Source organism: Macaca thibetana, chromosome 18 (genome assembly GCF_024542745.1).
Source record: "Macaca thibetana thibetana isolate TM-01 chromosome 18, ASM2454274v1, whole genome shotgun sequence".
Classification (NCBI taxonomy): Eukaryota; Metazoa; Chordata; class Mammalia; order Primates; family Cercopithecidae; genus Macaca; species Macaca thibetana.
In genome coordinates this window covers 9,634,252-9,661,849 of record NC_065595.1, presented here as the reverse complement: position 1 = coordinate 9,661,849, position 27,598 = coordinate 9,634,252, and the positions used below count along the sequence as shown (strand labels likewise).

Genomic DNA, 27,598 nt, shown 5'->3' with positions numbered 1-27,598 from the left:
CGATTCAGTAGAAAAGGAAAAACCGGGCCGGGCGCGGTGGCTCACGCCTGTAATCCCAGCACTTTGGAAGGCCGAGACGGGCGGATCACGAGGTCAGGAGATCGAGACCCTCCTGGCTAACACGGTGAAACCCCGTCTCTACTAAAAAATACAAAAAACTAGCCGGGTGAGGTGGCGGGCGCCTATAGTCCCAGCTACTCGGGAGGCTGAGGCAGGAGAATAGCGTGAACCTGGGAGGCGGAGCTTGCAGTGAGCTGAGATCCAGCCACTGCACTCCAGCCTGGGTGACAGAGCGAGACTCTGTCTCAAAAAAAAAAAAAAAAAGAAAAGGAAAAACCATTTTCTCGGGAGAAATTCAAGCCAGCTGCAGAAATTTGCATAAGTAAATAGAAACCAAATGCAAATCACCAAGACAATGGGGAAAATGTCTCCAGGACATGTCAGAGACCTTCACATCAGCCCCTCCCATCACAGGCCTGCAGGCCTAGGAGGGAAAAATGGTTTCATGCAATAGTCCGAGGGTCCCCTGCTCTGTGCAGCCCTGGGACATAGTGCCCTGCATCCCAGCTGTTTCAGCTCCATCCATGGTTAAAAGAGGCCAAAGTATAGCTCAGGCCATGGCTTCAGAGAGTGCAAGTCCCAAGCCTTGGCGGCTTACATGTGGTGTTGGGCCTATGGGCAACTGTGACAGCCCAGGGTAGGGCTTTAGAGTTGTTGTTGTTGTTTTTTTTCCTAAAAATTCTCTCAGGGATTTTAACCATAAGTAAAATGAGGTCAACTTCCTGAAGAGATGCTACCCCTTGTTATTGGAAATTTTTGTGAATATTCATGAAATGGAACATAGTTATTGAATGTCATAGGCCTTGAGATAAGGATTGTTTTTGGTTTGCTTTTATTTTTCTCTAATTTGGTGACGGGATTTTCTATTTGTTGATTAGGCATTAAATGATGTTTTCTTCTGACTATATTTCCAGTAACAAGATACGTCTAATACTGTCATAGGGTGACAAGGATTCTTGTGAACCAAACCTGGTTCTGATAAAAAGTTGGAAGATATTTTATAGAGTTAAAGTTTTAATTCCTGTTCTCTAAAAAAGCCACTATTTCACATGTTTCCAGATGTTAAGGTTTGGAATTTTATTGTGACACTGATAATGTGAATTGATCTTAGACAAATATTAACTCCCCTTGCCTTTTTTGGAGGGATGGGGTCTCGCTCTGTTATCCAGGCTGGAGTGCAGGGGTGCCATCGCAGCTCCCTGCAGCCTCAACTGTCCAGGCTCAAGCAATCCTCCCACTTGAGACTCCTGAGTAGCTGGGACCACAAGTGTGCACTACCATGCCCGGTTAATTTTTTTTATTATTATTTGTAAAGATGAGGTCTTGCCATGTTTCCCAGGCTAGTCTCAAACTACTGGGCTCAAGCCATCTTCTCACCTGTGTCTCCCAAAAAGTGCTGGTATTCTAGGTGTGAGCCACCGTGTGGAGCCAATCTTTAAAAAGAAGAAAAAAAATTGCGGCACTATTCACAATAGCAAAGACTTGGAACCAACCCCAATGTCCATCAATGACAGACTGGATTAAGAAAACGTGGCACATATACACCATGGGATACTATGCAGCCATAAAAAAGGATGAGTTCATGTCCTTTGTAGCGACATGGATGAAGCTGGAAACCATCATTCTCAGCAAACTATTGCAAGAATAGAAAACCAAACACCACATGTTCTCACTAATAGGTGGGAATTGAACAATGAGAACACTTGGACACAGGAAGGGGAACATCTCACACTGGGGCCTGTTGTGGGATGGGGGAAGTGGGGAGGGATAGCATTAGGAGATATACCTAATGTAAATGATGAGTTGATGGGTGCAGCACACCAGCATGGCACATGTATACATATGTAACAAACCTGTACTTTGTGCACATGTACCCTAGAACATAAAGTATAATAAAAAAAAGAAAAAAAAATTAAAAGTAGAAGAACTCATATAAGCATTTTTACAACCTACCTATGTTTCTCATAGCTGAGCTATTGGTACCAATTAATTTAATTAGAACTGAATGTCAATTTGAATGTGTCTATTTCCATTGGTTTGACAAACTGAAAGTCAACAAAATTTTGCCTGGTAATAAAATTTTTAAAAATTTTTGGTTAGTTAAAAATTAACAGGAAAGCTCTGATCTTGGCTTAAAAGTATTAACTAACATAAAATAATTTGAAAATTGTCTTTCTTCCCTTGGAGCAGTTACTTAGGAAATACGTCATTCTTTTAATAGTCCTGATTTACAAGATGGATTTTTTTTTTAATCAGGTAATTGACTTAAAAGGAGAAACTGAAAGATACAAATACGATTTGGGAGGAAAATAATGTTGAGATTCTTCTATTCCCTGATTGGAAAAAAATAAAAACAAAAATTCAGCCAAAATATTTTGAGACAATGTGTCATTCTGATGTAAACCAAAAATAAAATTCTAAGCCTCTCAGTCATCCAAATGGACCCCTCCTTTCAGCCAACAGCATTCCAAAGTTAACCTGAAAAAACTAGGTCAGGTCATGATGGAACGGGAGGAGTTGGGCATGCCTCATCATACCTTTCTCCCTCTTAGAGCTCAGGCCCAGCTTACCAGCATTAACATCAACACAGAACTTAAGACTGATAGAACAGACTCTTTAAATCTGGTAAGAAACATTTATAATCTAGTCTCTCTGAAGCATGTTACCTGGAAGCTTCATATGCATGATGAAACCTTGGTCTCCACAAACCCTTATGGTAACCCAGACATTCCTTTTTATTGATTCTGTGTCTTTAGACAATAACTCAACCAATTGTCAACCAGAAAAATCTTTTTTTTTCTTTTTTTTTTTTTGAGATGGAGTCTTGCTCTGTTGCCCAGGATGGAGTGCAGTGGTGCTATCTTGGCTCACTACAACCTCTGCCTCCTGCATTCAAATGATTCTCCTGCCTCAGCTACCCAAGCAGCTAGGATTACAGGTGTGCACCACCACACCTGGCTAATTTTTGTATTTTTATTAGAGATGGGGTTTCGCCATGTTGGCCAGGCTGGTCTTGAACTCCTGGCCTCATGTGATCTGTCTGCCTTGGTCTCCCAAAGTGCTGGGATTACAGGTATCAGTCATTGCACCCAGAAGAAAAATCTTTGAATGTGCTTATGACTTGGAAAATCTCCCAACTTTCAGTTGTCCCAGCTTTCTGGACTGAACCAATGTACATCTTACATATATTGATTGATGTGTTATGTCTCCCTAAAATGTATAAAACCAAGTTGTAGCTCAACTGCCTTGGGCACATGTTCTCAGGATCTCCTGAGGACTATGTTACAGGCCATTGGTCACTCGTATGTGGCTCAGAATAAATCTCTTCAAATATTTTACAGAGTTTGACTCTTTTTGTTGAGATTAAATCGGTAGTATTAACATTAAAATGTTTAATACTAGTATTTCTGAAGATTAACTGTAATTTAAACCTGCTTTCTATTTACTAATTTTACTGTATGAATCCTCATCTCTTCTTTCAAAATAACAATAACCAAAGTGTATACTAACTAAGAAGCATTAAGTTCTAGAAAACATAAAGGGAATTGATTTCATCTCACAGAAAACGTCCCTGTTTTATATTACGTCTGCTTTAAAATTTGGAGGGTAAACATTTTTGCACATTCAAGCATGGCTTTGAAATTTGAGACTCGTGTTACTTGTTGGTATGACAGAGCAGAAATAAAATGTTTGAAGGTATCTTAGCCTTGCTCTCAGAAACACCCTGGGACAAGCTGAGAATCTTCTATTCAGATCTATCCTTGTCTGGTTCCTCAGCATCTACAAACTTGGTGGCCTATCCTTGGCCTGCCTAAAATTTAAACCTATTGCTCTGCATCAGCCAGCAATAAAGACTAAATATTTTATATTCCAGCTATTTGTCAGGAATCAAGGGATTTATCTGGCTGCCACTCAATACTTATCAGCAACTCAGTTGAGAGACAGTATCTTTACAGAGATAACCTGTCTGAAACCCAGTGAGGTAGTCTTCTGAAAAGTTAACTAATTGGACTACAGTTGTTTCCTCCAAGATCCCCCCTGCCCCAACCCTAAAATTGTTTTCACACAAAATTGAATCTGCAAATAGCTAATGACAGAAGGAAATCTGAATCACACTAATGTTTCCTAAATAGCTCCCCAGGTCTCTCTTTGTTGTTTTATCTTTTCGAGTTAAATCCTGGGGTTGCCAGATTTTTCCTGAGTTTATGCAGATGCAGCAATATTTTTAAAGAGGAATCTTCTAGAAGACTATTCCAGAAGGTACTGGTCAAAAATTGCTCATTGGCCATTTTTGATAGATGTTAATTTGCTATTATAATGAACTATATACTATATGCCAATAAAATATAATCTTCCAATAGGTATTTACTTATTCCCTTAGGAAATGAAGACTTGTCTTTTGCCAAGTACTTTTCTTAAGTTGGTGCACAGCCTATTCTGTGTCTGGGTCTTATCTGAAGTCAACTTTTTCATAATGACAATGCAGGGATAATGAAGAGAGAAGGAGGAGGTGCATAGGTGGCTGACTTAGCATTGATCGTTGTGACAATTATTAACAAAAAATTAAAAGTTAATTCTACTCTAAAACTCTCTTGCCTGCCACCATATAAGACATGCCTCATTCCTCCTTCACCTTCCTCCATGATTGTGAGGCATAAAGTTTAGGGATGAGACAGCAGTAAAAACTGGTTTAGTTCCCCTTTCTCATGTAATTGGTGGGTCACTTCTTCCCTACAAAATATGGACATGGAAAGATGATTATTTTGATGTCAGAAGTAAAGAGAAAACCAAGGAGATAGATTAGAATGTAGGGGCAAAGAGAAAACATCCCCTTTGCTGTGAAGCTGAAACCCCGTCTCTACTAAAAATATAAAAATTAGCTGGGCGTGGTGGCAAGCACCTGTAATCCCAGCTACTTGGGAGGCTGGGGCAGGAGAATCACTTGAATCCAGGAGGCGGAGGTTGCAGTGAGCCGAGATCCCACCACTGCACTCCAGCCTGGGTGACAGAGCAAGACTCCAACTCAAAAAAAAAAAAAATTATTATCAGCTTCTGTGTACATTCAAATATATACAAAGACTTGATGACTAAAAATAATATGGAAATTCTGCCCAATTTTGCTAGGAGCCTAAAACTGCTCTAAAGAATAAACTCTATATAAAATTCTGGAAAACAAAATAATAAAATAAAATTCTGCAAATGAGCATACTTATGTACCTATTGGCCACTTAGAAATCCTCTTCATTCCTCATGCTGAACATCTTGCTCACTCTCTTTAAGCGTCAGAGGCATTGGGTGTGATGGTTCAGGAGGGGAGCCAAACCAGACAATGTGAGTTCAAATCCTGGTTTCGCCACTTTTAGCTGTATGATACTGGGCAAGTTAATTAACCTCTCTGTGACTTATTTTCTTTATCTATAAAATGAAATGTATTGTCTACTACTGCATAACAAATCATCCCAAAACAGTGGTCAAAAACAATATATATGTATTGTCCCACAGTTTCTTTGGGTCATGAATTCAGAAGAGTCTTATCTGGGTAGTTCTGATTTGGATTCTCTTCTGAGGTTGCAGTCAAAATGTGGGCTGGGCTTCAGGCATTTAAAGCCTTGTCTGGGGCCAGGGTTTCCATGATGGCTGCTATCAGCTTGAATTTCTTCCCAGAAAATGGGGTTTTCTTTTCTACTACATTGTCAGGCTGCAAATTTTTCAAACTTTTATGTGGTGAAAACTCATGTGGTGAATCTCTCACTCATGTGGTGAGTTTCTATCCACACGAGCTATTCCATGAGCTGCTTGAGTTTCCTCACAAAATGGTGACTGGCTTCTTCCAGAGCAAGTAATTCAAAAGAACAAGATGGAAACCACAATGTTTCTTATGATCTGGCCTCAGAAGTCAGGACACTCAATCACTTCTGCAGTATCCTATTGGTTACACAAGTCAGCTCTCCTCACTGTGAGAGAGGATGCCACAAGAGCACAAATACCAGAAGATGGGGATCATTGAGGATCATCTATCTTAAAGTCAGTCTACCAAATGGGGATAATAGTATTTAGACCTCATAGTGTGATGTGTAACATATTCACTAATTTAGTATGTAAGGCATTTAGGGCTTACCTAATACCTAAAGCACTCAGCAACTATTATATATTATTATAATTTTAACCTTCATTCTTGCTTTTCCTTTTTCGTAACTAAGCCTGTTCAGTGAGAAAATCAACTATCTTTCCCATTAATTGGTGTTATTAGAACAAAAGAGCATGCTACACCCTTATATATTTTATTCGCATCTAATCAACTGCATATTTAACATTTTACCTAGAAATGGCAAAAGAACTTAAACTCAACCAAACGAAGATCATGATATTATCCCTGATAAGCCAGTTGTCTCCTTTCTCAGCAAAAGGGACCACCATCCATCTACCCAGTTACATGTGTAACCCATCTTCTTCCAAACCCGTAACTCCCTTTGTTCATGTAATAATCATCTCATTTGTACTAATGCAGTAACTTTTAACTTTCTGCTTCTGCTTTTGCCTCCTCTTAATCCATTTTTCAGTCTGAAAGCAGCACAATATTTCTTTACTCTAGCTTTCCTTGACTAGGTTAAATCTGCTTATTATGTGCTCTCATAGTACCTACCACCCACATTTATTTGTGTGATTTTTCTACGATAGTGACATTTTATTAGTTAGGATTCTCCAGAGAAATAGAACCAATAGGATATGTGTACATAGGTGCATATATTTGTGTATATTTGTAAAGAGTATTATAAAGAGTTTACTCACACAATTACGGAGGCTAGAAAATCCCAAGATGCACAATCAGTAGACCCAGGAGAGCTGATGGTGTAAGTTCCAGGATGGCAGGCTCAAGACCCAAAAGGAGTCACTGTTTCAGTTTGAGTCCAACTTTAAAGTCAGAAAGTAAAAAAATAAATAAATAAATAAAAAATAAAAGATATCCTAGCTCCTAGCTCAAGCGTTCAGGCATCAATAGTGGTTGTCTTAACTTTTTTGTTTTATGCAGGTCTTCACTTGTGATGGTTATTACTGAGTGTCATCTTGATTGGATCAGGGGATACAAAGTATTAATCCTGGGTGTGTCTGTGAGGGTGTCGCCAAAAGAGATTAACATTTGAGTCAGTGGGCTGGGGAAGGCAGATTCACCCTTAATCTGGTGGGTACAATCTAATTAGCTTCCAGCGAATATAAAGCAGGCAGAAAAACATGAAAAGGAGAGGTGGGCTTAGTCTCCCAGCCTACATCTTTCTCCCATGCTGGATACCTCCTGCCCTCCAACATCAGACTCCAGGTTCTTCAGTTTTGGGACTCGGACTGGCTGTCCTTACTCCTCAGCAGGCAGATGGCTTATTGTAGGACCTTGTGATCATGCAAGTTCATACCTAATAAACTCACCTTTATATATATATATATATATATATATATATATGTTCTGTCCCTCTAAGAGAACCCTGACTAATACATCACTTGGTTGGATGATGCCTACGCACATAGAGAGAGCAATCTGCTTTACTCAGCCAACCAAGTCAAAAGTACATCTCACTCAGGAACACCTTCACAGACATAGAATAATGTTTGCACCACTTGTTCCAGTACAAGTTGATACATACAATTAATCATCACAGTCATCTCCCATGAAGTCCAGGAAAACATGGCTGTGTATTCCCAGTGCCTAACACAAAATAGACCATCAATACATATCTGATCAATGGGGGAAAGCTTTATTTTCATCATCTGTAATATATTCATTGTATTAGTCTGTTCTCATGCTGCTAATAAAGACATACCCAAGGCTGGGTAACTTACAAAGGAAAGAGGTTTAATGGAGTCCCAGTTCCACATGGCTGAGGAGGCCTTCACAATCATGGTGGAATATGAAGGAAGAGCAAAGTCACATATTACATGGTGACAGGCAAGACAGAGTGTGCAGGGGAACTCCCCTTTATAAAACCATCAGATCTTGTAATACTTATTCACTATCATGAGAACAGCACAGGAAAGACCTGCCCCCATGACTCAATTACTTCCCATCAGGTCCCTCTCATGGCACGTGGGAATTATGGCAGCTACAATTCAAGATGAGATTTGGGTGGGGACACAGCCAAACCAGATCATTCACTTTTCTTTTTTTCTCATTTTAACCACAAAAAAACATAGTTGACAATGTGTGGTACTAAGGAATTCCTGTATGTAAACTTAGGCATTTGTTAAGAAAGAAGACATTATTCTTTTCCAATGCTGTCTCATCAAAACCATTCAGTGGACATAAATGTTCCCACTCCTGACTCCAGGCATTATCAGATAGTAAAAAATTATCGAATCACTTCTAGATTAAAAAAAAAAAAAATCCAGTCCATGGTAATATCAAAACTCAGAACCATTATCCAATGTAAAATGTCTCTCTACTCCTCTAGCACTCAGAGCTTCAGGTTTGGAGGACAGGATTGTGGTCAGCTTCTGGGTAATTTCCTCCCTCCATGTCAACCCACATTTTCTAGCTACTGTCTTGAGACATACTAGTATAAGAAAAAATAACAATTATTATTATTATTGACAGAAAGGTCTTGCCAGAGATAAAGTTGTCACCTGCCATTAGTGAGCTCAATGTAGCAGATCCCCAGTGCTGATTTTTTTCTCATGAGGTACCTTTGTAAAACTGCCTTTGCAAAAATTATGACAATGAGAAAATTATGACCATGAAAGAGATCTGATCGAACTGCCTTCATCTTGCTTCTAACCTCCAAGCCGTCCTTGTTCATTCCTGGGCATAGGCCAAACTATCTTTGAGAGGAACTTAGTTTAAAGTTTAATTTTGAAGCAAACATGATAATGGCCCTTTCCCTAAATAAATCCCCTACTTGTCTGGGGACCAGACTGCCTTTGTAGGAATAACAAACTAGCCACAAGATTAAACGTTATGGTTTAAAAGTCATGCAGCCAGAGGCCACAAGTTTCTAAATCTCCCCAGTTGCTCCTAGGGATAACATCACTATTGTAAAAATAAGATTGGTGCTTAAGATATTTTTGAGACCCTGCACCTGATGGATCAGCTGGCACCACCCAGATAGATAAACTAGCTCATCTGGTCTTACAGCCCTCAACCAGGAACCAACTCAACACAAGAGGACAGACTTAACTTCCTAAGATCATCTCTGACCTGACCAATCAGCACTCCCCACTCCTTGGTCCCCCTGCCCCCCCAAATTATCCTCAAAAAACTCCAGTCTCCAAATTTTCAACTTTGGGGGAGACTGAGTTGAGTAATAATAAAACTCCAGTCTCCCATTCACCTGGCTCTGCAAGAATTAAACTCTTTCTCTATTGCAATTACTCTGTCATGATAAATTGGCTCTATCTGGGCAGCAAGTTAAATGAACTCATTGGGTGGTTACATTTGTGGTTCTTTAGAGATATTTCTTCCTTCCTCTTCCCTCACTCAATTGGGTTCACTTGTCTACAGTTCTCTTGATTCACTCAGGGCGTGTCTCTACCAACTGACCTTCAGAATTGCAATCAGCTCCTGTCTTTCCAGACATGCACTGAACTGCTCCCCATCTTATACAGCTATTTCAAGTCCTGGCAAATAAAAAAGAGATCCAGACTTAGTGAAGAAAGACTTTATTCAAAAACATTATTGCAAATGTAGGGGTATTACTGGGAAGTGTGGGGATCTTTGATTCTTACCTTCTTGAAGGAAAGAATTCAGCCAAGAGACCAATTAGTAAAGTAAGCAAAAAGGTGTATTAAGGAAAAAAAAGTACACTCCAAGAGAGAAGTGGGCTAACCTTCCCAGGAACAACCCTGAGAGTTCTGTGTTGCAGTTTTCATGAGGTCAGACTTTTCCCTTAAGTTCCTGCCTCTGTCTTCTCTCTGTCTTAAGTCTTTGTCTAGTTTCCTGCTTCTGTGTTAAGTCTCCGCCTTTGACCCCCGCCTAATTCCCTGCTCAGGTTTGTGGGATTCTCTCTTACTGTCAGTTGATGCACATGTGTGGGACCACGCGATCAACACTAATCCTCCTACTGGTGGTATTGCTTATTACCACCACCCCAGGAAGGTCGTATAGTGGTCAGGTCTGTACTTACTGTGCCCACGTATCTCATTAATTTCTCTTTTGCCCTTTTGCCCTTCTTATCAACATGTAGCTAGCTAGATTCTGACAATTTTATCTGCAGAATGAGCATTGACTGGACATCCTAAGGGGGTGTTTCAGGGTGTTTCTCTCTTTGTAGATATCTCCCCTCATCTCTGCTCATACTTAGTATGCAGGTTTCAGGTGGTCTCTGGGGCTTGAGATTTTCCAGAGCTTCCTCCCCCACGGGCTTCCTTTCCTGTTCATGTCTAACTATCTGCCTACTCTAATGGGGGAGTGACTACTGCACCATGGGAGACCAACTATTACAATGGATTTGTATGTCTGACATCAGTCTCTGCACCACTCAGACACTATGGGCATAGGTCAAGCTATCAAATTTGTTTCTCTCTAGCCTTCTTGTCACTTGCCTTAAAATGGGGAGGACACAGTTCCACCTCTCCCTCATTACAGAAAGAGACACACAACTTCGGTTTTCTATGGGAAGTTAGGTGGGTGGGCCAATTCAAGCAGAACAGCTTGTGGAGCAAGCCTTCTGCAAATCTGGCAAAGATAGCCAAGCACTTAATATAAAGGTACTTAGCACCTATTACGCCCAACCTCAGCCAAAACTCTGAGCCAACTCTGACAGTAAAATGGGTCCTGGCAGGGGAAAGTCTCACACACTGAAACCACTTGTGCAGTATTTAGTTCAAAGACAGTACCTTTTGATCTTAAGTCATTTGGTCAGCCACTAGTAAAATGTGACTCAGGATGGGAAATTTACACATACCAATTTCTAAGGTATGTTTATTATTGTACAAGACATTGAAATGACCAGCACTTTTGCCTGACCTAGCACAAATGTCATACTTCTTAGATATGTATGCTATTAATTGAAGAGAGTAAGGTTACTTCTACATAAATTATACTATTAATCTAAGTGCCTCAGTAATCATTGATTGGCCTGTGTATCACTACTTACATCTTATATGTTTATTCAGGGTTGCTCACAAAGTGAAATAACATCACATTGTTCCATTTTCAATATCTGCTCCTTTCAATAGTTCTTCTTTAATGAAATAAATCTGACTTTCATCGGATTTAAAGTATTTCATAATCTATGACTGACTAGTTTCATTCTCAAGAATGTGTCTGAGGCTGGGTGCAGTGGCTCATGCCTGCAATCCCAGCACTTTGGGAGGCCAAGGTGGGCAAATCACGAGGTCAGGAGATCGAGACCATCCTGGCTAACACGGTGAAACCCCGTCTTTACTAAAAATACCAAAAAAATTAGCCCGGCATGGTGGCACACACCTATAGTCCCAGCTACTCAGGAGGCTGAGGCAGGAGAATCACTTGAACCCAGGAAGCAGAGGTTGCAGCGAGCCGAGATCATGTCACTGCACTCCAGCCTGGGCAACAGAGAGAGATTCTATCTCAAAAAAAAAGAAAAAAAAAGAAAAAAAAAAAAAAAGAATGTGCCTGAATAGCAAATTGTAGGACAACTACTTTAAAATAATTATTAGCAATGTGGGAGAGTGGAATATGACACCCCAAAATATGAAAGATTGTTGATCTAAAGGCCATTAAAAAGAAGCCCATGTAGCAAAGCTCCCTATGCTCCCCATATTCACCTAAATGCAGGACTTAGGCTTACGAGGACAAAGGTATCCCGCCTTCCTTTCTACCAGGGAGAATGAAGATGAACCACTGAACTCAACCATCTGGAGATGGTATAAGAGGAATCTACATGAATAAGCTTTTCTAACTAGCCTTTATCTATCATTTATTTGCACTCAACCCCATTTGCCACCCCTACAGACTAACAGTGCTTTCCTTTGTCCTGTCACTTCTCTCAAAATTTACTGTGTTTTGGTGAAGATGCTGATGGAGCTGGAATTCAAAGCCACCTCTTTGAGAAGTACTCACTCCCTGGGTTTCTCCCATGTAGATGTGAAATATGCATGTAAATAAACTTCTGCTTTTTTCTTCCTAACCTGTCTTTTGTTACAGGGGTCCATTCCAACTAAAAACCTATAAGGGTTGAAGAAAAAAGTATTTTTCTTTCCCTACACCATTCCAGCAATTTCTAACTTTGGGTTAATACCTTCTGAAAAATAACAGTGGAAAAATAAAAGGTTTGTTAGTGATGGAAACTCTCATCTTGACCAAACTTTAGTTGAGCTCCTCTAAATTCTCTTCTCGACAAGGCCCCATCCTTGCCAAACCTGCATATCCCAGTTTTAAAAATCCTGTTAAGTCAATTTAGAGAGAATCCCCACCCTTGATATCTGATCACTTCCCATATCTAATCCACTTCCTCATCCCCACCATCCCGCAAGTGATGTCAATCACCTTGGCCCGTTTTCAGCAAGAATTCTATCAAGTCTGTTTAGCCAGAATCTCCCCTTACCCCTTATGTTTCCTCTTAGCAATTTTCTATCCACTGACCCCACCCTGCTCTTTGCTATAAATCTCCGCTGATCCATGCTGTGCTTGGAATTGAACCTGGCTCTGTACTGAGGTCTCTTGTCCTCTATTGCAATAGCTCCTGAATACAATCTGTTTCATCACTTGCTATGGTCTGAATGTTTGTGTCTTCTCAAAATTCATATATTCAAATCCTAATCCCCAATGTGGGAATTACAAAATTCTTATGTTCAAATCCTCCCACAATGTTGGGAGGTGGAGCCTTTGGCAGGCGATTAGCTCAAGAAGGAGCCTTCATGAATGGGATTTGTGCACCTACAAAAGACACGCTTTTTCTGCCACGTGGGGACAAAGCAAAGAGATGATTGTTCACAAACCAGTAAGTGAGGACCCAACCAGACACTGAATTACACCGACACCACAATAACAACTTTCATCCTTCAGAACTCTAAGAAATACCTTTCCATTGTTTATAAACTATCCAGTTTGTGGTATTTTGTTATAGCAGCCTGAACAAAGACACTACTTGAACTACTGTCACTTTCTAGTTCTCTTTAACAAAAGAAATTAGGCTTTGTAAACATCATTAACCTTAGGCCATGTGTGGTGGCTCATGCCTGTAATGTCGGCACTTTGGAAGGCTGAGGTGGGAAGATCACTTGAGGCCAGGAGTTTGAGGCCAGCCTGGGCAACATTGCAAGACCATGTCTCCACAAAAAATATTGAGCCTGGTGTGGTGGCACAACCTATAGCCCCACTACTTGGGAGGCTGATGCAGGAGGATCACTTGAGCCCAGGAATATGAGACTACAGTGAGCTATGATTGTGCCACTGCATTCCAGCCTGCGTGACAGAGGAAGACCCTCTCTAAATAAATAATAAACAAAAGTAAGTCATTAACCTTGAACATATGATCTTGTTCTAATTAAAACCTTTTTTGTATCTAGAACCTAAAAATCTTTCTAAGTGGGACTTTACATACGGCTTGAGATAAATAAACAAAACTCTGATTTGAAAACATGTGTTATAAAGTTTGTCAAAGAGTGACTAAATTAAAAGCAACTGAAAAGTTTGGCAAACTTAGTGACTCTTATGTAATTAGTTCCATGTATGATCTTCAAATAAATTACTCATTCAGATTCTCATTCACAAACTGGCAATAATTTTACTAAGCACATCTGGAAATTTTGTGAACGGAAATAAAAACACTATGAATAAATTTATCGTCAGTCTTTTTTTCTATCATCCATATGGTCCCATGCAAAATTAGTGTTTTCACATATATTTTTTAAAAACCAAATATGATGACATCATTAAATCCTTCATTTATTCAACAATGTTTCACTAAACACCTACTGAGTACCAGCACACTGTCAGGTGCTGAAGATACAGTGGTGAATGAGGAAACCTCTGTCCTTTCAGATTTTGAAGTCTCCGATGAGAGAAAGACTTTCACAAACAATCATGTGAAGAATTACATGATTACAGTCATAATAAGGCCCATGAAAGAAAAGTAATAACAGCTGCCATTTATTGAGGATTTACTCTCAGCCCACCTCTGTGCTAAGGGTATTATATAATCATGTAATCGCCTGAGAAACCCTTGGAGGTAAGATCTGTTATGACTGTTGACAAATACTCTCTCCACCTAACTCTAGTCAGACTTCTCTTAGCCCTCTAGCCCTCCACAATCAGTGGACACCCTTGGTTTCTGTCGGTCTGCATCAGTCAGTGGTAGCAAGAATCCTGTTAAGTCAGATTACAAAGGACGTTCATCCTGAATATCTGGTCGAATTCCTTATCCCCACCACCCCCCAGGTGATGTCTGATTACCCTGGCCCGCCTTCAGCAAGAATCCTGTCAAGTTGGTTTAGCCACAATCCCCCCTTACTTCTGACGTTTCCTCTCAGTACTTTTCCAACCACTGACCCTACCCTGCTTTGTGACTATAAATGGCCACTTGTCCATGCTGTATTTAGAATTGAGCCTGGTTCTATACTGAGGTCTCTTTCGCCTATTGCAATAGTTCCTGAATAAAATCTGCACTCACAGCGTTAACTCCTGCCCTGCTCTGGTTTTATTTAACTGTGACTGGCTTCTGGTTTTATTTAACTGTGACTGGCTTCCATTTTTTTTTTTTTTTTTTTTGGCTTGCCCTGTGCCACTGCCATCTTTACCTTACGGGAAACCCATTCCCTAGAGTTTAAGTGGGCCGCTTCATGCCTAATTCCACAGATATGTGTAGACACAGGACCCAGCCTGGTCAGCCAGAGAACCGCATTTCCCTGACGACATTTATTATTCAAGTCAGCCAGTTAGAACCTTCCCTGTGGGAAAAGGTTCCTTCTCTCCTCTGGCATCACAAACAGAGATAATCAAATGCAGAAATGGCTTCTGGTCTCTGAATGCAGGTGTGGGTTTGAATCCCAGTTCTGACAGAAATGACTAAAGACAAGTGCAGTGCTTCAAAAGGCAAGACAAGAGTGGGCTGGACCTCAAGCTCCCAACACAGCGAAGAATCCCACCTCCAAGCCTGCTCTTTAGGGACCACTTAAATCTGATTAATAGGATGTCAGGGGAACCACGAGGAGAGGGAGAGGAGAGGGCCCTGGGTCTGCAGGAATCACATTAGCAGATTCACGTGTAAACCTAGAGAAGGAAAACAAACCCTGTTTCCTTTTTTTTTTTTTTTTTTTTTTTTTTTTTGAGATGGAGTTTCGCTCTTGTTGCCCAGGCTGGAGTGTGATGGCGGGATCTCAGCTCACTGCAACCTCCGCCTCCCAGGTTCAAGCGATTCTCCTGCCTCAGCCTCCAGAAAGTAGCTGGGATTACAGGCGCCCACCACCACGCCTAGTTAATTTTTGTATTTTTAGTAGAGACGGGGTTTCACCATGTTGGCCAGGCTGCTCTCAAACTCCTGACCTCGTGATCCAACCGCTTCAGCCTCCCAAAGTGCTGGGATTATAGCCATGAGCCACCACGCCTGGCTCAAACCCCATTTTCAATAATGGTAAATGTTGAATGTTTCCGCCAAGCCAGTAAGATAAAAGCTCCGGGCTGTATTTCACCTGATTTAAGGCAAGTAAAGAAAAAGGGCTAGGCATGATGGCTCACGCCTATAATCCTAGCACTTTGGGAAGTCGAGGGGGGCAAATCATTTGAGGTCAGGAGTTTGAAACCAGCCTGGCCAACATGGTGAAACCCCGTCTCTACTAAAATACAAAAATTAGCCGGGCGTGGTGGCACATGCCTGTAATCCCAGCAACTTGGGAGTCAGAGGCAAAAAAAAAATCACTTGAACCTGGGAGGCGGAGGTTGCAATGAGCTGAGATTGCACCACTGCACTCCAGCCTGGGCGACAGAGCAATACTCTTTCTAAAAAAAAAAAAAAGAAAGAAAGAAATAGGACTTTTCCCGCTCGCTCACATGTATGTGGTTGCCAATGCGTATCTTCTTTAGCAGTAGAATGGTATTTGAGTACTAGAAGCAGTAGAGAAGGGGTTTGAATTTGGGTTTGACTTCAGAATCCCCACATACATTTCTTTTTAAAAATTTCAAACATGCTGAAAAAACACAGACTAATAGAATGGACAGCCATGTACCCACCACTGAAATTTAACAAATGTTCGCATTTCGCTTTGTTTACTTTTGGGTTTTTCTTGAAGGAAGAATATGTCCTTCCCTTTTTAAGGAAAAATCCCCTTTGTATGTCTCACTGATGATTCTCCTGTCTCTGTCCCCAAGGATAACACCTACCTTAAAGTGTGTATCTTTCCAATTCATGTTTATATACTTTTGCTTTTTTTAGACAGAGTCTTACTCTGTCACCCAGGCTGGAGTGCAGTGGCGCTATCTGGTTTCACTGCAACCTATGCCTCCCGGGTTCAACAGACTCTCCTGCCTCAGCCTTTCTAGTGACTGGAATTACAGGTACCCGCCACCACACCTAGCTAATTTTGTATTTTTAGTAGAGATGAAGGTTCACCATGTTAGCCAGCCTGGTCTCGAATTCCCCGCCCCAGGTGATCCACCTGCCTCAGCCTCCCAAAGTGCTGGGATTACAGGCACGAACCACCACGCTCGGACTTGTGCTTTTTCTATATATGCATGTACCCATAAAAATGTATATTATTAGTTTGAATGCTTCAAACCTTACATATATGGTTTCATGCTGTATGTATTCTTCTAGAACTAGTTTTTTGTTTCACTAAATAATGTCTTTAATATATACACATGTTGATACATGTAATCTAGTTTACTCATGTTTTTGTTTAAATGGAACTCATTTGATTTATCCCATTACTCAGCTGTAGACATTTGCATTATCGCCACTGTGTTGTTTTGAGGTTTTCACTACCACAAACAGTGCTTCAATGAATAGTTCTTGTTTTCTTCATTATCTTTTTTAAAACAGGGTCTCTCTATTTTGACCAGGCTGGAGTGCAATGGCATGGCCATAGCTTATCGCAGCCTCCAATTCCTCTAATTCCTGGGCTAAAGTAATACTCCTGCCTGAGCCTCCCAAGTAACTGGGACTACAGGTATGCACCACCATGCCTGGCTAATTTTTAAATGTTTTATAGAGATGGGATCTCACTCTGTTGCTAAGGCAGGTCTTGGACTCCTGGGCTCAGATGATCCTCCTGCCTTGGAGTGGGATTACAGGTGGGATGACGGGTATGAATCACCATGCCTGACTCATTTCTTGTTTTCAGATCTTGATGGCATACATCTAAAAGTGTCAGTGCTTGGTGAAAGTGTATTTACACCTTCAAATTTACTAATATTTCAAGATTACTCTCTAAAGTGGTTAAATCATTTTGTAATTCCATCAGCATTTTTAAAGTTGTAATCCCACCACTAATTTTAAGATGAGGCCTCATCTTTTCCTGACATCCTCACAAACACTCGGTATTGTCTGACTCTGGGTTGTATAAATTTTATTCCCAGTTCCCTAGTTAGGTTAAGGATATTCTCTTTTTTTTTTTTTTTTTTTTTTTTGAGACAGTCTTGCTCTGTCTCCCAGGCTGGAGTGCAGTGGTGTGATCTCAGCTCACTGCAAGCTCCGCCTCCTGGGTTCACGCCATTCTCCTGCCTCAGCTTCCAGAGTAGCTGGGACTACAGGCACCCGCCACCATGCCCAGCTAATTTTTTGTATTTTTAGTAGAGACGGGGTTTCACCGTGTTAGCCAGGATGGTCTTGATCTCCTGACCTCGTGATCCACCCACCTCGGCCTCCCAAAGTGCTGGGATTACAGGCGTGAGCCACTGCACCTGACCTCGAGGATAGTCTTATAAGATTTTTATCATGTTGAGTTTCTATAAGTTGCCACTCAAGTGATTTTCCGGTTTCCTAAATAAGTCTTTTGTCTTTTGTATTTTGTGTGTGTGTGTGTGTGTGTGCACACGCACATTTGTCTTTTGATGTACAGTTTGGGTGTCTATGGCAGCCTCAGGCCATGGCAGCCTCAGGCCACTTGGATGCATGGCTTACATGTCGGTTTAGGGCTCCAGAAAGAGTGATCAAGCAAAATAGGTAGAGGTCACATCCCCTTTTATGACCTAACCTCACAAGTCATGGAGTATCACTTCTACAGCATTTTATTGGTTAAAAGTGAGTCACAACAGTAATCCTAGATTCAAGGGAAAGGGATATAGGGTGTCAAAGAACTTCTGGGCTGCTTAGCTTCGTCCACCTATTGTTACTTCTTGATGATCATATGTTAAACAAGGGGTGGATTATTCATGAGTTTTCCAGGAAATGGGTGAGCAATTCCTGGAACTAAGGGTTCCTCTCCCTTTTTAGACCATATAGGGTAACTTCCTGACTTTGCCATAGCATTTTTAAATTGTCATGGTGCCGGTGAGAGTGTCTCTTAGCATGCTAATACGTTATAATTAGTGCATAATCAGCAGTGACAACGACCAGCAGTCACTTTTGTTGCCATCTTGGTTTTGGTGAGTTTTGGCCTGCTTCTTTACTGCAACCTATTTTATCAGCAAGGCCTTCATAACCTGTATCTTGTGCCAACCTCCTATCTCATCCTGTGACTAAGAACACCTTAACCTCTTGGAATGTAGCCCAGTAGGTCTCAGCCTTATTTCACCTAGCCCCTATTCAACATAGAGTCACACTGGTTTGAATGCCTCTGATAGTCTCACCGGGAGGGAAAGCAGTGGTGGTAGTTCAAGACCCTGAACTGGTCATAGGAACCCTTGTGTCTGGTTATTGGAGAGAAGAATTCTAACACCTTCCTCCATTGCTGGGTTAATAGGGGGAATTGTAGATGATATTATTCTCTATCATAGGACATACCTCCTACATTTTCTAAAGTGGCAAATACATGCTGTTGACTCATAATAATAATGAGTATTTGCTAGATTTTTGCACTAAATCTATCGGGTTACTGTCTTGGTTTGGCTGTGTCCCCAACCAAATCTCATCTTGAATTGTAGTTCCCGTAATCCCCACGTGTTGAAGGAGGGACCTTGTGAGAGGTGATTAGATCATGGGAGCAGTTCCCCCATGCTGTTCTTGTAGTAGAGAGTCAGTTCTCATGAGACCTGATGGTTTTATAAGGGGCTTTTATCCTCTTCACTCTGTACTTCTCTCTCCTGCTGCCACATGAAGAAGGACATGTTTGCTTCCCCTTCTTCCATAATTGTAAGTTTCCTGAGGCCTCCCCAGCCCTGCGGAACTGTGAGTCAATCAAACCTGTTTCCTTTATAAATTACCCAATCTCCAGTATTTCTTCACAGCAGCATGAGAAGAGACTAATACAGTTACCTTATAGTGAAAGGTTGAGTAAGCAGTCAGAGGGGACCCTGAATCCTAGAAGCAAAGAGGGCAGGCAAGAGTAAAGTAAAGCACTTTGGGAGGCCAGGGTGGGTGGATTGCTTGAAGTCAGGAGTTCAAAACCAGCCTGGCCAACGTGGTAAAACCCTGTCTCTACTAAAAATACAAAAATCAGCTCATTGTGGTGGCAGGTGCCTATAATCCCACCTACTCAGGCAGCCAAGGCAGGGGAATCGCTGGAACCCAGAAGGTGGAGGGTACCGTGAGATGAGATCGTGCCACTGCACTCCAGCTTAGGCTAGAGAGAGAGACTCTGTCTCAAAAAATAATAATAAATAAATAAATTTATCTACAAGTGAGAGTCTTTGATCTGAAATAGAGAATAATGTTAAGCTCAGCTAAATGTACCAGGGACTAAGTGGGAAAAATATTTTGCTAAATATCTTTGTTTACCTTTCTGAGTACACAAACAGGTATCCACACAAACAGCACCACATATTTTCTGCCAGGTCTTAAAAATCCTCAGAGCTCACTGTTGAGGGTGGTAGACATTCGTTTGACTCTAGCTCGTTCCCACCTAGCAGAATCTAGCTAATTGAAACAACAAAGACACTTTCCCTCAATAATTATGCTCTGGAAAGCAGGTATTTGTCACTGCTCGAAGGACACACCAGCCACACCTATATCTTGAAGTGGAGTTTTAAAAGGATTTCAGAGTCCGTTTCTCAGAAGGATGCTCTTAAATAGATGTAGAGAGGAATGGTATACTCATATTTATTCACCAAATATTGCTTGAGTATTGTGTGAAAAATTATCTTTCAAGGTACTAGTACAAATAATATAAAGAGAAATAAGACAAAACATCTGCATTCAAAGGAGGAGAGATGAGAAATATTGCAATTCAGGGTAGAGTGTGAAGTGGACTCTAGAAAGGACTGAACCCAAGTGAGGTTCACAAATGGGATTACATCATTTCTGGTGGGGCAAATCTGAACCTTGACTGATCGTGAGTAAGATTTTCTATTTATAAAAATAATTAGGTGGTAGGGAGTGAGAAGGAAGAAAATTCTAGGCAGACAGAAAAGTATAAATTAAGGTACATGGCTGGATCTGTTTAGAGATTGAGTTACCCATCTTGGCCCGGCAAAGTGAAGCAGAAAGAAGCAGTGAGTTGTGAGGCCGGAGAAGCAGGAGGGGGCCACTTCTCCAAGAGCTTTGGATGTCAGGTCAATGTGTCATGATCTTACCCTTAGGTGGAATTTGTGATATGAACTGGGATGATTTTGATGTTATATGAACTGGGTGGCATGATTAACAGTTGTGCCAGAACAACAGTGACGACCTGGTATTGTCCTGAACAAACTGGGATCTATGGTCACCCAATCATTGAGAAATTCTTCAAAGAAAAGTTTTGATTGGGAAGTGCCATGGCTCGAATATGGTCTCTCTGCACCAACACTCATGTTGGGACAGCAAGTTCTCGCTCTGGGAGGACTGGACTAGTGATAAAGTGAGGCTTCCCATCGTGTTGGGTCTCTCTGATATGCACTGGCCTCCCCTTCTGCTTCTCCACCATGTTACAATGCAGCATGAAGTCCTTATCAGAAGCTGACCAAATGCAGCTGCGTGATTTTGGACCGTCAGCCTCCAGAATCATGGGCTAAATAGGCCTCTCATTTATGTTTTTATTTTATTTTACTTTTCCCAAGACAGAGTCTTGCTGTGAAGCCCAGGCTGGAGTGCAGCAACGTGATCTCGGCTCACTGCACCCTCTTTCTCCCAGGTTCAAGCAATTCTCCTGCCTCAGCCTCCTGAGTAGCTGGGATTACAGGCACGTGCCACCACACCTGGCTGATTTTTGTATTTTTAGTAGAGACAGGGTTTCACCATCTTGGCCAGGCTGGTCTCAAACCATCTCAGCCTCCCAAAGTGCTGGGATTACAAGCATGAGCCACTACACCCAGCTGCCTCTCATTTAGGAATTACCCAGTCTCAGGTATTCTGTTATAGCAACAGAAAAGGGACTAAGACAGGAGCAGACTGCAGTGAGTTCATTACAGAGAACAGGCACTGAGGTTAGGCAGGCCTAGGAGCACTGTGGTCATTTCCTAGAGCTACCACAATAAAATACCTTCAGCTGGGAATGGTGGCTCACACTTGTAACCCCAGCACTTTGGGAGGTTCAGACGGGCAGATCGCTTGAGTTCAGGAGTTTGAGAGCAGCCTGGGCAACACAGTGAGACCCCATCTCTTAAAAAAAATTAAAAACAAAACTAGACAGGCATGGTGGTGTGCCTGTAGTCCCAGCTACTTGGGAGGCTGAGGTGCGAGGATCACTTGAGCCCAGGACGCGGAGGTTGCAGTGAGCTGAGATCCTGCCACTGGGCAACAGAGTGAGAGCCTGTCTCTAAAATAAAATAAAATAAAATAACAAAATAATAAAGTACCTCCAACTAGGTGGCTTAACACAGTAGAAATTTATGGTTTCACAGTTCTGGATGTAGGAACTACAAAATCCAGGTGACACTGGGGCCATGCTGCCTTTGAAGGCTCTGATGAAATCCTTCCTTTCCTCTTCCCAGTTTCTGGTGTTGACAGCAATTCTTGGTGTTCCTTGAGTTGCATATGCATCGGTCTAGTCTCTGCCTCCCCAGAGTTCTTTCTGTGTGCCTTTACCTCCTCTCCCCTCCTTGTGTGTCTGTCTCTGTGCCTCTTGTCCTCTTATAAAGACACCAATCACATTGGATTTAAGGGCCCACTCTATCACAGCAGGACCTCATTTCAACTTAACAGTGGCAGAGATCACACTTCCAACGAAGTCACATTCTAAGGTTCTCGAAAGGACATGACTCTTTGGGGGACATTACGTAACCCAGGACAAGTACAATGCAAGGGAAATTTGTGTGAGTGGAGTATGGCGCCTAAACCATCAAGACAGGAAGGCAGGAACAGCAGAAGGGCAATGGGAAGGAGGGAAGGAAGTGGAGGGTGGCAAATTTTGCTTGCTTTGCAGCTTTTCACAGGGCCCCAAGAGTGCTTTCAGCACTGAGAATGTACAGTCATGCACCGAATAGTGTTTTGGTCAACTGCATACATGATTGTGATCCCATGGTAAGATTATAATGCTGTATCTTTACTGAACCTTTTCTATGTTTAAATATGTTTAGATACACAAATACCTTTGGGTTACCATTGCCTTACATAAGTCAGTACAGTAACATGCAGTACAGGTTTGAAGCCTAGAAGCAATAGGCTATGCCCTACTATTCTAGGTGTGTAGTAGGCTACCTCTAGGTTTGTGTGAGTACAGTCTATCACGTTAGCACAAGAAATCACCTAGTAACACTTTTCTCAGAACATAGCACTGTCGTTAAGTGAGGTATGACCGTACTTGAATCACCAGGACTAGGATGGAAGGCTGCACACTGTAACCCACCCTGCTTCCATCCAGTTCTCTCAAGTCTAGACTTCTCTTTTTCCCCTTTTAGATGAAGGAAAGAGGTTTAATATTAGAAATCAAACAAGACTCAAAATTGGGAAATGTCACAACTTTGTCACTTGGGGCAAATCATTTGATCTCTCAGTCTGTTTCCTCCTCCTTAAAATGAGGATGTTGGATTGTTTTCATGTCTGAAAAAAGAGGATGTTGAGGATGATCAGTACGGGTGCTTCTGGCTCTATAGGCTATTGCTCTAGGAGGAAGCAGTGGAACTGTGCTCCCCTGTCACTGTTAAGAGGATAGATTTTCAATATGACTGGTGGCTATCCTCATTTTTTAACAAGCATATCTATCGGACAGCATTTGTAATGGTAAACGACAGAAATTGGTTAATTTGAGCAAAACAGGGATTTATTAGAAGGCTTTGGGGACTGGCACCAGGATCAATTTGGTGCAGGTACCTTATTACAGTAGATGTGATCCCATTCTCTTCTAGGAGCTTTCCATGATTATATCACTTGCACCACAGTAAGCATCTGGACAAGAGTTTTTTGGTTTCTTTTTCTTTTCTTTTCTTTTCTTTTTAGGTTGGTCTTTCTTTCTTTCTCTCTCTCTTTCTCTCGTTCTCTTGCTTACTTATTGAGATAGAGTTTCGCGCTGTAGCTCAGAATGGAGTGCAGTGACATGATAGTGGCTCACTGCAACCTCTGCCTCCTGGGCTCAAGCAATCCTCCAGCCTCAGCTTCCTGAACAGCTGGAACTATAGGCATGTGCCATCACACCCAGCTAACTGTTGTATTTTAAGTAGAGACAGGGTTTTGCCATGTTGCCCAGGCTAGTCTCAAATTCCCCGGCTCAAGCTAGCTTTGGCCTCCCAAACTGCTGGGATTACAGGTGTGAGCCACCACGCCCAGCCTGGTTCTTTTTGTAGACAGAGTCTTGCTCTATTGCCCAGGCTGGAGTATAGTGGTACGTTCATAGCTCACTGCAACCTGGAACTCCTGGGCTTAAGCGATCCTCCCACCTCCATACCACCATGCTCTGCTAATATTTTAATTTTTTGTAGAGCTGACATCAGGCCATGTTGCCCAGGCTGGTCTTGAATCCCTGGCCTCAAGTGAACCTCCACACCTTGGCCTCCCAAAGTGCTGCGATTACAGGTGTAAGCCTCTCTGTCTGGCCTGGGCAAGAGTTTAAGTAGGTGAGTCATTGGCATGTATCTTAGCTGTGCTGGTGTTGGTAGGGCAAAGATAAGATTTCCTCCAAAGGGAGAGTGAGGGCTGATGGAAAAAAGGGTTCAGTGGCGGACAGCCAAGAAGATATCACATGTTTATGGCCAAGAAGTGTTTGGAATTCAGCCAAGCGGAGATTTTAATAGTATATCTAGACACTAATATCTCTACACTGAAGTTGTTGCTATATTATTGTTATCACTATTTAGTGGCAAAGGGCTCATATTCTGAAATCACAGAGGCCTAAGCCTGAATTCTAAGCTCTGCCCCATAGTAGCTGTGACTTTGGGAGAGTAAATTACTACTTTCATACTGCAAGTCTCAGTTTCCTCATCGGTAATGTGGGCATGATGTTAATACTGACCTTACAGGATTGATACGAAAATTAAAGGCCATAACATATTCAAAAGAGCTGAATGCAAGGCCTGACTCATAAAATTTTATTACCTAGATTAGGCCCCTAGTGGTTTTTGTGCATTATTTCATGTAATCTTACAACTATTTGACATAATAAATATCAAGCTCCCTCACCTCCCTTTACAAAAATAGAAACTGAGGTTACAACTGAGAAACTTGTTTGAGGTCACACAGCTGTGTGACAAAACTGTGCTTCTGGTCCAGCTCTGCCAGACTCAGAACCCCAGGGTCTTAACCATACATTTAAGTGTCTCCTGGAAGAGTCAACTCTTCCCCATCCTGCACAGCCCCATTGCTGTGTGAAAGGCTCACTAATCCCCTGCTGCACAGCTCCTGCCAGTTGTCCTTTTTAGAAAAAATGAGGAGACACTGGCACCCCGAGGCAGTAGGATTTGCTTCCTTTCTTTCTTTCTTTCCTTCTTTTTTTTTTTTTTGAGATGGCATCTAGCTCTGTCACTCAGGCTGGAGTGCAGTGGTGCGATTTCAGCTCACTGCAACCTCCGCCTCCCGGGTTCAAATGATTCTCCTGCTTCAGCCTCCCCAGTAGCTGGGATTACAGGCAGCTGCCACCACGTCCAGCTACTTTTTGTATTTTTAGTAGAGATGGGGTTTCACTGTGTTTGCCAGGCTGGTCTCGAACTCCTGATCTCGTGATCTGCCCGCCTCGGCCTCCCAAAGTGCTGGGATTACAAGCATGAGCCACTGTTAATTACTATTTGTTGTGTTTCCCACTAACCTCTCTGACAATTCTATTTCAACCTACATTCTCCAATCACTGTAATTAGATATTTGAGAATTGTGTTGCATTTCAATCACGGTAACAATAATGGTAGTATTTTATTAATAAATTCAAGTAAAAACTGAAGATGACAGTGTATGATACATAACAAATGACATCAACTTCGCATCACCTAAAGATACAACTTCACTGTTATTCTTGCGGAAATCTAGATTGTATATTGGACGTAGGAATTAAGATTACTGTACTTGAACTTTTTTGTAACTAACAACTTTATTGAGATATAATTTGGGTACAAACTCATACCTGAACAACTTTTTAGATTTTTTTTTCTAGCCCTTTTTTCTCTGTACTTTCAGTTTTCTTTTAAAAAGGTCTATACTATTCAAGAAACACAACTTTTAAAGTCCACAATAATTCTTGTGAGATTTTAATAATACTTATCTCCCCCCAAGCTTTATTGAAATACTAATGATATTCATTTTTAAACCACTTTTCATCGTAAGAGAAATACAAATTTTCCTATTGATTCTTATGGACAAAAATCAAGTTTTTGTGGTACCGCTATACATTAGTAGTATGTCCAGCCAGTTTCAAAAGAAATTAGTCATGTTTCCAACATGCAACTTGTATATCACAGTACCTTGGAATTGGGCGGCACAAACAACTATTACTTGTACAAAATCTCCCTGAAAACGACTAAATGGAAAAGCAGATGGCTTGAAAAAAGGAATAAGTTTGTCTTTTTAAAAAGCGTTTTTCACAATTCAGTCGAGATGTGGGGAGGGTTTCCCCACTTGTGGCTCTGCACAGCGTGCGCGCGCGTCTGTCCTGGGGTCCCCTCCCTGCGGGGACGAGGCCGGGGTCCCTGCGCGAGCCCAGCGGACCCGGGCAGTGCAGGGGTCCGGCCGCCGGCCGCAGGGGCACAGGGACAGCAGCCGCCAAATCCGCGGGGCCGGGGGGTCAAGGAGACTATCCTTTCCGCGTTAGCCGGGGCCACCCCCGCCAGAGGGAAGGCACCAAAGGAAAAACCAGGACAGGGACACTGGGGGCGGGAGGAGCGCCCGCCTGCAGGCACCAGTGGAGGGGCGCGGGGGGTAGGGATCCGGGATCTGCGCCCCGCCCGCCCCACGACCCCGGCCCGGCGCCCCACCCCTTGCAACCCCCACTTAGTGCCCGGCCCCCGCCCCACCCCGCGCGGCCCCCGGCCTCAGTCCCGCGCGCCCCGACACCCCGCCTGCGCCGCCGGCCGGAGTAGTGGGCGCGGGGCGGCCCGCTCGGCTCCTCCGCACCCGCTCCCCGCTCCGGCCGAGGCGCCGCGGCTGCGCGCCCCTCCTGGAGGAGGAGGAGGAGGAAGGAGGCGGGAGGAGGAGTTGCGGAGAGAAGGCGAGCGCGGCAGTCGCGCCGGCGCTGGGCGAGGAAGCGGAGCCGGGCCGCCTCCGGGTGAGCGTCCGGGTAGCCCGGGCGGGAGGCAGGGGCCGGGCTTCGCCGTCCGCCTTCGGCTCGTTCGCGGTGCGGGGCACCGGCCGCGGGGCTGGTTTTCGCCTCGGGGCGCAGGGGGCGGATCTGGCGCGGGCCGGGCTGGGGAGGCCGCCAGGCGCGGGGCTGCAGCGGCGGGTCTGGGGCAGCGCGAGGCCCTGCGCCGTCTCGGCGGGTGCGCGGGCGGGGGCCAGGGCCGGGGAACAGGGAACGGGGACCGGGCCCAGGCCCGGGAGCGGGGACGCGGGAACCGGGGAGCCGGGGCCGGGGCGCGGCGGCCCCTGAAGGGCCGAGGCCTGCGCGGCCGCGGGCGGCTCTTCCCGACCCCTCGGCCTCTTCGGCCGCGGCGCGCCGGCCCGGGCCGCCGCCTTTGTTGCCCGCAGCTCGCCGGGGTGAGGCCGGGGCTCCGCGAGGCCTGGGCGGCGGCGCGGGGCTTCCGCGGCTCTGCGCCCCGGCCGGGTCCCTTCTCGGACCTCCGCGGGCTGGGGCTCGGGGTCGGGGCGCGGCGAGGCCGCAGACGCGAGGGCGGGCCTGGGGCGCGGCGCTGGGACTCGGGGACGCCCCCGCCCCACCGCGAGGTCGCGCCGGCGCTGGTGGAGGTGCAGGCCGGGGCTGCTCTGCCGCTGAAGGTGCCGCCGGCCGGCAGCGCACTCACCCGGGTATAGGGAGGAGACGATTGTGGAATTTAAACCGCTCCTGGGACCGACACGGGCCTGAATTTTCAGTTTGCTTCGGGAGTTGGCAACTTCAGGTACACCCCTGAGGCTCACGGAGCAGAATTATGGACGTTTCTCAGGGGCAGGTCCTGGCACAAAACTTGGGATGTATGCGGTAATGTGTGCGCCAACTTGTCGTTCAGTTGGAATGTGAAATTGGGGTTCCCGTCCCCACTGTTTGGAATGAAGGGCCA

At 43.5% G+C, this 27,598-nt stretch overlaps 1 protein-coding gene and 1 long non-coding RNA gene across 4 annotated transcripts in view; one reads left to right on the top strand and one right to left on the bottom strand.

The window, feature by feature from the left end:
* Positions 1 to 5,597: 5,597 nt before the first annotated feature.
* On the bottom strand, positions 5,598 to 27,422 carry LOC126940991 (uncharacterized). The gene is made up of 3 exons (XR_007721030.1): positions 27,344 to 27,422; positions 6,850 to 6,972; positions 5,598 to 6,014 (listed from the first exon to the last, which is right to left on the bottom strand). It is a non-coding gene; the product is annotated as an uncharacterized LOC126940991 (long non-coding RNA).
* Positions 26,468 to 27,598, top strand: part of SOCS6 (suppressor of cytokine signaling 6) — a 40,188-nt gene continuing 39,057 nt past the window's right edge. Inside the window, exon 1 of one of the 3 annotated variants that reach the window (XM_050767159.1) lies at positions 26,468 to 26,652. The gene's annotated coding sequence lies outside the window, so the exon portion shown is untranslated. Of the gene's footprint in view, positions 26,653 to 27,261; positions 27,440 to 27,598 lie in introns of those variants that run through there. The other 2 variants (XM_050767163.1, XM_050767162.1) reach the window with 2 other exon arrangements.